The sequence below is a fragment of the Pecten maximus genome, chromosome 1 (genome assembly GCF_902652985.1).
Source record: "Pecten maximus chromosome 1, xPecMax1.1, whole genome shotgun sequence".
Classification (NCBI taxonomy): Eukaryota; Metazoa; Mollusca; class Bivalvia; order Pectinida; family Pectinidae; genus Pecten; species Pecten maximus.
In genome coordinates this window covers 24,491,156-24,501,040 of record NC_047015.1, presented here as the reverse complement: position 1 = coordinate 24,501,040, position 9,885 = coordinate 24,491,156, and positions in this window count along the sequence as shown.

Below are 9,885 nucleotides of genomic sequence, written 5' to 3'. Positions count from 1 at the left end.
TGAGCTTATGCCGTGGCGCGGCGTCCGTCGTCCGTCCGTCGTCCGTCCGGCCGTCCGGCCGTCCGGCCGTCCGTCCGGCGTCAACTTTCCATTCAAGCAACTTCTTCTCAATAACCAAAAGGCCTAGAGACCTAATATTGGGCATGTAGCATGCTGGGGTGAAGGGCTACCAAGTTTGTTCAAATGAATGACCTTGACCTTCATTCAAGGTCACAGGAGTCAAAAAGGCTAAAATCTTCAAACGACTTCTTCTCAACAACCAACAGTCCCAGGGAGTTGATATTGGGTCTGTAGCATGCTGGGGTAAAGGGCTACCAAGTTTGTTCAAATGAATGACCTTGACTTTCATTCAAGGTCACAGGAGTCAAAAAGGCTAAAAAAAAATTAGACGACTTCTTCTAAATAGCCAAAAGACCCAGGGACTTGATATTGGGTCTGTAGCATGCTGGGGTGAAGGGCTACCAAGTTTGTTCAAATGAATGACCTTGACCTTCATTCAAGGTCACAGGAGTCAAAAAGGCTAAAATCTTTAAACGACTTCTTCTCAATAACCAAGAGTCCCAGGGACTTGATATTGGGTCTGTAGCATGCTGGGGTGAAGGGCTACCAAGTTTGTTCAAATGAATGACCTTGACTTTCATTCAAGGTCACAGGAGTCAAAAAGGCTAAAATCTTTAAACGACTTCTTCTCAATAACCAAGAGTCCCAGGGAGTTGATATTGGGTCTGTAGCATGCTCGGGTGAAGGGCTACCAAGTTTGTTCAAATGAATGACCTTGACTTCCATTCAAGGTCACAGGGGTCAAAAAGGCTAAAATCTTTAAACGACTTCTTCTCAATAACCAAGAGTCCCAGGGAGTTGATATTGGGTCTGTAGCATGCTGGGGTGAAGGGCTACCAAGTTTGTTCAAATGAATGACCTTGACCGTCATTCAAGGTCACAGGAGTCAAAAAGGCTAAAATCTTTAAACGACTTCTTCTCAATAACCAAGAGTCCCAGAGACCTAATATTTGGCCTGTAGCATGCTGGGGTGAAGGGCTACCAAGTTTGTTCAAATGAATGACCTTGACCTTCATTCAAGGTCACAGGGGTCAAAAAGGCTAAAATCTTCAAACGACTTCTTCTCAATAACCATCAGTCCCAGGGAGTTGATATTGGGTCTGTAGCATGCTGGGATGAAGGGCTACCTAGTTTGTTCAAATGAATGGCCTTGACCTTCATTCAAGGCCACAGGGGCCAAAAAGGCTAAAATCTTTAAACGACTTCTTTTCGATAACCAACAGTCCCAGAGACCTAATATTTGGCCTGTAGCATGCTGGGGTAAAGAGCTACCAAGTTTGTTCAAATGAATGACCTTGACTTTCATTCAAGGTCACAGGAGTCAAAAAGGCTAAAATCTTTAAACGACTTCTTCTCAATAACCAAGAGTCCCAGAGACCTAATATTTGGCCTGTAGCATGCTGGGGTGAAGGGCTACCAAGTTTGTTCAAATGAATGACCTTGACATTCATTCAAGGTCACAGGAGTCAAAAAGGCTAAAATCTTTAAACGACTTCTTCTCAATAACCAAGAGTCCCAGAGAGTTGATATTGGGTCTGTAGCATGCTGGGGTAAAGGGCTACCAAGTTTGTTCAAATGAATGACCTTGACCTTCATTCAAGGTCACGTCGATCAAGTATGCTTAAATCTTTAAATGACTTTTAGTGAAAAGCCAAAGTGCAGAGAGACATTATATTGGTCCTGTAGCATGCTTTCAAATAACTGCAGGATCCATATATGAAAAGATCACTGCATTGCAGGTGAGCGATTTGGGCCCATTGGGCCCTTGTTTAATTTGTTATCCTTGGACATACCAGTATCGAGTATAATGATGTAGCCTAGCTGACTGATTGTTACTCCATATCAGAGATACCTGGGACATACACTTTAGACTCTCAAAAAGGAAACTTTGAAGGCCAATGGATACTCATTTATAATAGATATCAAGGTGTGTGTTAAATGTTGTCTTTCATGTCTTCTAACCCAAGTTCATGGTTACATTGAGGTTAAAGGTCAAAATTCATTGTCTATATTTGTCTATATTTGTGACAGTGTTATCAAAGGACAACAGATTGTCAACATCCTAGTGACAGTATTATCTAAGGACAACAGATTGTCACCATCCTAGTGACAGTGTTATCAAAGGACATCAGATTGTCAACATCCTGGTTACAGTATTATCAAAGGACAACAGATTGTCAACATCCTGGTTACAGTATTATCAAAGGACAACAGATTGTCAACATCCTGGTTACAGTGTTATCAAAGGACAACAGATTGTCAACATCCTAGTGACAGTGTTATCAAAGGACAACAGATTGTCAACATCCTAGTGACAGTGTTATCAAAGGACAACAGATTGTCAACATCCCAGTGACAGTGTTATCTAAGGACACCATTGTCACCATCCTAGTGTCAGTGTTCTCAAAACTGACTGACAGATACAAGAAAAACCTTTAGTAAAATCTGATATACCAGTAGGATCCAAATAGACAATTTAAAACAGTAATCATTATTATTTTGATCAATTTATTTTAATATAAAATCTGAGCAAGCATTATTATGTCTGTTTAATTGTAAAAGGATGCATGAACAAGCTCTGCATATAGATTGAGTATCACTTCAACATGTCATGTAAAACATTAACTTTGCTGTGATTGTATTATATAAACACCATCTGGATAATCAACAAAACAATACACTAATGTAACAAAAGCACCAAATTAATGAACAAATTGGTTCGTAAATCTTCAACATGAGGTTTGGTTGTGTTTACAAACCTAACATATGTATCACATACATATTAAAATAAATGGTAACCAAAGTGATACAGCAATGCTGGTGTGGTCAGTATTTACTTGATGTATCGGTGTCCTTCTGTCAGAATATTATTTTACAGTATAACATTTTATATATTAAATAGGGACGATAATACAATCTACAGTTTGTACACGCTCACTCCCAGACGGTGAGACCACGCCGTCACATATTTACATGTCTCCTGATTTGTGCTTCCATTTACATATCACCCTCGCATATACTTCAAACTAAACATTACCATACACATCTGTTCCTTCTCATGGTCTTAAACACCCCATCTTCACTAGCTTAGGCTTCTTATTACGTTACACTCCATGAACCCTTGGCATATATAGTCGTTTTTAAACCTTCGCGCCCTGAAATCCAAGTGCATCCAATCAAATCACCTTTTACATTCAGGCTTGGATTCGCAGTAAACAAAAATTGCGGCGCCCAGTACAGAGCTACCTTGTTGACTATGTCATGTGATTTTATCTAAATACGGAGAGGAACAATCTTCATGGAAACATTCACAGTGTTTGATCAATTGATAGAAGTTATTGATCACATCGTTTTGATTGGTCGAAAATTTCATGCTTAAAGGGTTGTAATTTTGAATCTCCGCTAGAGGGCCAGAACTGACAAATATACCTGCCGAGGGTTTGTGGAGTGTAACGTAATCAGAAACCTTGGCTAGCGAAGATGTAGACACCAAAGACACATGTTACACTATTGTTTGTAGTTTTTAACAAGCATCATATATCAATGAGATGAATAACATGGATTTATTTTAGCATTAAAATTACCAAAACCAATTACCTGTATGACTAGTGGTTACACAAAATTACCTGTATGACCAGTGGATACATAAAATTACCTGTATGACCAGTGGATACACAAAATTACCTGTATGATTAGTGGTTACACAAAAAATACCTGTATGACCAGTGGATACAGAAAATTACCTGTATGACCAGTGGATACAGAAAATTACCTGTATGACCAGTGGTTACACAAAATTACCTGTATGACGATAAGACAATATCAATACTGCCTTTGTATTAATTAATAACCTTGAAAGATATAAGTACCAGTATCAGGATATGATAGAACTATATACATCAAAGATTTATGTCTTTGTTTACAAAAAATTTAGATCACATATTCAAATACATGTACAGTGAAGATAGATAATTCAAGCACATTTAATCAAGAGTAAATATAATTATATTTTCAATTAGTTCTATAACTGACATGCTCAAGAAGATAAGTTTGTTAAACACTTTACAGAGGATCACAAATGAACAATCATATTAAATATATATTATGTACAGTGCCTAGATGTTAGAAAGGCATCATTGCTGCTATATAAACTTTACAGTTAGAACACAATTTATGAGTTGTTAGATCCTGTAAACTATTTATATAACATTAGTAAAAACTTCGTTAGAAACATGTAAATTTAGGGTGCAATTCTATGAAATTGGCATCAGCATCATACAGACTGCCCGGGAAAAGTCATATCACTAAAAGAAGATTGATGGCTCTACAGGCCGACAGAAGTACAGCTCTATGGAATTATCTCCTCTACTTTATACAGCACTACAGAAGTACAGCCATATGATGTAACTTTATACAGGTTGATATAGCCCTGTGATGTAACTATACAGATTAATACAGCCCTGTGATGTAACTATACAGATCAATACAGCCTGTGATGTAACTATACAGATTAATACAGCCTGTAATGTAACTATACAGATTAATACAGCCTGTGATGTAACTATACAGATTAATACAGCCTGTGATGTAACTATACAGATTAATACAGCCTGTAATGTAACTATACAGATTAATACAGCCTGTAATGTAACTATACAGATTAATACAGCTCTGTGATGTAACTCTATACAGATTAATACAGCCATGTGATGTAACTATATAGTTAATACAGCCCTGTGATGTAACTACTGTTTACAGATTAAAACAGCCCTGTGATGTAACTATATAGTTAATACAGCCCTCTGATGTAACTATACAGATTAATACAGCCCTGTGATGTAACTCTATAGATTAATACAGCCCTGTGATGTAACTCTATACTGATTAATACAGCCCTGTGATGTAACTATACAGATTAATAGGGCCCTTTGATGTAACTATACAGATTAATACAGCCCTGTGATGTAACTCTATAGATTAATACAGCCATATGATGTAACTTTATACGGGTTGATATAACCCTGTGATGTAACTCTATATAGATTAATACAGCCCTTTGATGTAACTATACAGATTAATACAGCCCTGTGATGTAACTATACAGATTAATACAGCCCTGTTATGTAACTCTATACAGATTAATACAGCTCTTTGATGTAACTGTACAGATTAACACAGCCCTGTGATGTAACTATACAGATTAATACAGCCCTGTGATGTACCTCTATACAGATTAATACAGCCCTGTGATGTAACTATACAGATTAATACAGCCCTGTGATGTAACTATACAGATTAATACAGCCCTGTGATGTAACTATACAGATTAATACAGCCCTGTGATGTAACTATACAGATTAATACAGCCCTGTGATGTAACTATACAGATTAATACAGCCCTGTGATGTAACTATACAGATTAATACAGCCCTGTGATGTACCTCTATAGATTAATACAGCCCTTTCATGTAACTATACAGATTAATACAGCCCTGTGATGTACCTCTATAGATTAATACAGCCCTTTGATGTAACTATACAGATTAATAGGCCCCTGTGATGTAACTATACAGATTAATACAGCCCTGTGATGTAACTCTATACAGATTAATACATCCATGTGATGTAACTCTATATAGATTAATACAGCCCTGTGATGTAACTATACAGATTAATACAGCCATGTGATGTAACTATACAGATTAATAGGGCCCTGTGATGTAACTCTATACAGATTAATACAGCCCTGTGATGTGAATATATAGATTAATACAGCTCTGTGATGTAACTATACAGATTAATACAGCCCTGTGATGTAACTCTATAGATTAATACAGCCCTGTGATGTAACTATACAGATCTGTACAGCCCTGTGATGTAACTATACAGATTAATACAGCCCTGTGATGTAACTCTATACAGATTAATACAGCTCTGTGATGTAACTATACAGATTAATACAGCCCTGTGATGTAACTATACAGATTAATACAGCCCTGTGATGTAACTATACAGATTAATACAGCTCTGTGATGTAACTATACAGATTAATACAGCCCTGTGATGTACCTCTATAGATTAATACAGCCCTGTGATGTAACTATACAGATTAATAGGGCCCTGTGATGTAACTATACAGATTAATACAGCCTGTGATGTAACTCTATATAGATTAATACAGCCATGTGATGTAACTATACAGATTAATACAGCCCTGTGATGTAACTCTATACAGATTGATACAGCTCTGTGATGTAACTTTATACAGATTAATACAGCCCTGTGATGTAACTCTATATAGATTAATACAGCTCTGTGATGTAACTATACAGATTAATACAGCCCTGTGATGTAACTCTATACAGATTAATACAGCTCTGTGATGTAACTATACAGATTAATACAGCCATGTGATGTAACTCTATACAGATTAATACAGCCCTGTGATGTAACTCTATACAGATTAATACAGCTCTGTGATGTAACTATACAGATTAATACAGCCATGTGATGTAACTCTATACAGATTAATACAGCCCTGTGATGTAACTCTATACAGATTAATACAGCCCTGTGATGTATCTCTATACAGATTAATACAGCCCTGTGATGTAACTATACAGATTAATACAGCCCTGTGATGTAACTATACAGATTAATACAGCCCTGTGATGTATCTCTATACAGATTGATACAGCCCTGTGATGTAACTATACAGATTAATACAGCCCTGTGATGTATCTCTATACAGATTGATACAGCCCTGTGATGTATCTCTATACAGATTAATACAGCCCTGTGATGTAACTATACAGATTAATACAGCCCTGTGATGTAACTATACAGATTAATACAGCCCTGTGATGTATCTCTATACAGATTGATACAGCCCTGTGATGTAACTATACAGATTAATACAGCCCTGTGATGTATCTCTATACAGATTGATACAGCCCTGTGATGTATCTCTATACAGATTAATACAGCCCTGTGATGTAACTATACAGATTAATAGGGCCCTGTGATGTAACTATACAGATTAATAGGGCCCTGTGATGTAACTATACAGATTAATACAGCCCTGTGATGTAACTATATAGATTAATACAGCTCTGTGATGTAACTATACAGATTAATACAGCCCTGTGATGTAACTCTATACAGATTAATACAGCCCTGTGATGTAACTCTATACAGATTAATACAGCCCTGTGATGTAACTCTATACAGATTAATACAGCCCTTTGATGTAACTATACAGATTAATACAGCCCTGTGATGTAACTATACAGATTAATACAGCCCTGTGATGTATCTCTATACAGATTGATACAGCCCTGTGATGTAACTATACAGATTAATACAGCCCTGTGATGTACCTCTATAGATTAATACAGCCCTTTGATGTAACTATACAGATTAATAGGCCCCTGTGATGTAACTATACAGATTAATACAGCCCTGTGATGTAACTCTATACAGATTAATACATCCATGTGATGTAACTCTATATAGATTAATACAGCCCTGTGATGTAACTATACAGATTAATACAGCCATGTGATGTAACTATACAGATTAATAGGGCCCTGTGATGTAACTCTATACAGATTAATACAGCCCTGTGATGTGAATATATAGATTAATACAGCTCTGTGATGTAACTATACAGATTAATACAGCCCTGTGATGTAACTCTATAGATTAATACAGCCCTGTGATGTAACTATACAGATCTGTACAGCCCTGTGATGTAACTATACAGATTAATACAGCCCTGTGATGTAACTCTATACAGATTAATACAGCTCTGTGATGTAACTATACAGATTAATACAGCCCTGTGATGTAACTATACAGATTAATACAGCCCTGTGATGTAACTATACAGATTAATACAGCCCTGTGATGTACCTCTATATAGATTAATACAGCCATGTGATGTAACTATACAGATTAATACAGCCCTGTGATGTAACTCTATACAGATTGATACAGCTCTGTGATGTAACTCTATACAGATTAATACAGCCCTGTGATGTAACTCTATATAGATTAATACAGCTCTGTGATGTAACTATACAGATTAATACAGCCCTGTGATGTAACTCTATACAGATTAATACAGCTCTGTGATGTAACTATACAGATTAATACAGCCATGTGATGTAACTCTATACAGATTAATACAGCCCTGTGATGTAACTCTATACAGATTAATACAGCCCTGTGATGTATCTCTATACAGATTAATACAGCCCTGTGATGTAACTATACAGATTAATACAGCCCTGTGATGTAACTATACAGATTAATACAGCCCTGTGATGTATCTCTATACAGATTGATACAGCCCTGTGATGTAACTATATAGATTAATACAGCCCTGTGATGTATCTCTATACAGATTGATACAGCCCTGTGATGTATCTCTATACAGATTAATACAGCCCTGTGATGTAACTATACAGATTAATACAGCCCTGTGATGTAACTATACAGATTAATACAGCCCTGTGATGTATCTCTATACCGATGGATACAGCCCTGTGATGTAACTATACAGATTAATACAGCCCTGTGATGTATCTCTATACAGATTGATACAGCCCTGTGATGTATCTCTATACAGATTAATACAGCCCTGTGATGTAACTATACAGATTAATACAGCCCTGTGATGTAACTATACAGATTAATACGGCCCTGTGATGTAACTATACAGATTAATAGGGCCGTGATGTAACTATACAGATTAATACAGCCCTGTGATGTAACTATATAGATTAATACAGCTCTGTGATGTAACTATACAGATTAATACAGCCCTGTGATGTAACTCTATACAGATTAATACAGCCCTGTGATGTAACTCTATACAGATTAATACAGCCCTGTGATGTAACTCTATACAGATTAATACAGCCCTTTGATGTAACTATACAGATTAATACAGCCCTGTGATGTAACTATACAGATGAATACAGCCCTGTGATGTAACTATACAGATCTATACAGCCCTGTGATGTGAATATATAGATTAATACAGCTCTGTGATGTAACTATACAGATGAATACAGCCCTGTGATGTAACTATACAGATCTATACAGCCCTGTGATGTGAATATACAGATTAATACAGCCCTGTGATGTAACTCTATACAGATTAATACAGCTCTGTGATGTAACTATACAGATTAATACAGCCCTGTGATGTAACTATACAGATTAATACAGCCCTGTGATGTAACTATACAGATTAATACAGCTCTGTGATGTAACTATACAGATTAATACAGCCCTGTGATGTACCTCTATAGATTAATACAGCCCTGTGATGTAACTATACAGATTAATAGGGCCCTGTGATGTAACTATACAGATTAATACAGCCTGTGATGTAACTCTATATAGATTAATACAGCCCTGTGATGTAACTATACAGATTAATACAGCCCTGTGATGTAACTCTATACAGATTGATACAGCTCTGTGATGTAACTCTATACAGATTAATACAGCCCTGTGATGTAACTCTATATAGATTAATACAGCTCTGTGATGTAACTATACAGATTAATACAGCCCTGTGATGTAACTCTATACAGATTAATACAGCTCTGTGATGTAACTATACAGATTAATACAGCCCTGTGATGTAACTCTATACAGATTAATACAGCCCTGTGATGTAACTCTATACAGATTAATACAGCCCTGTGATGTAACTCTATACAGATTAATACAGCCCTTTGATGTAACTATACAGATTAATACAGCCCTGTGATGTAACTATACAGATGAATACAGCCCTGTGATGTAACT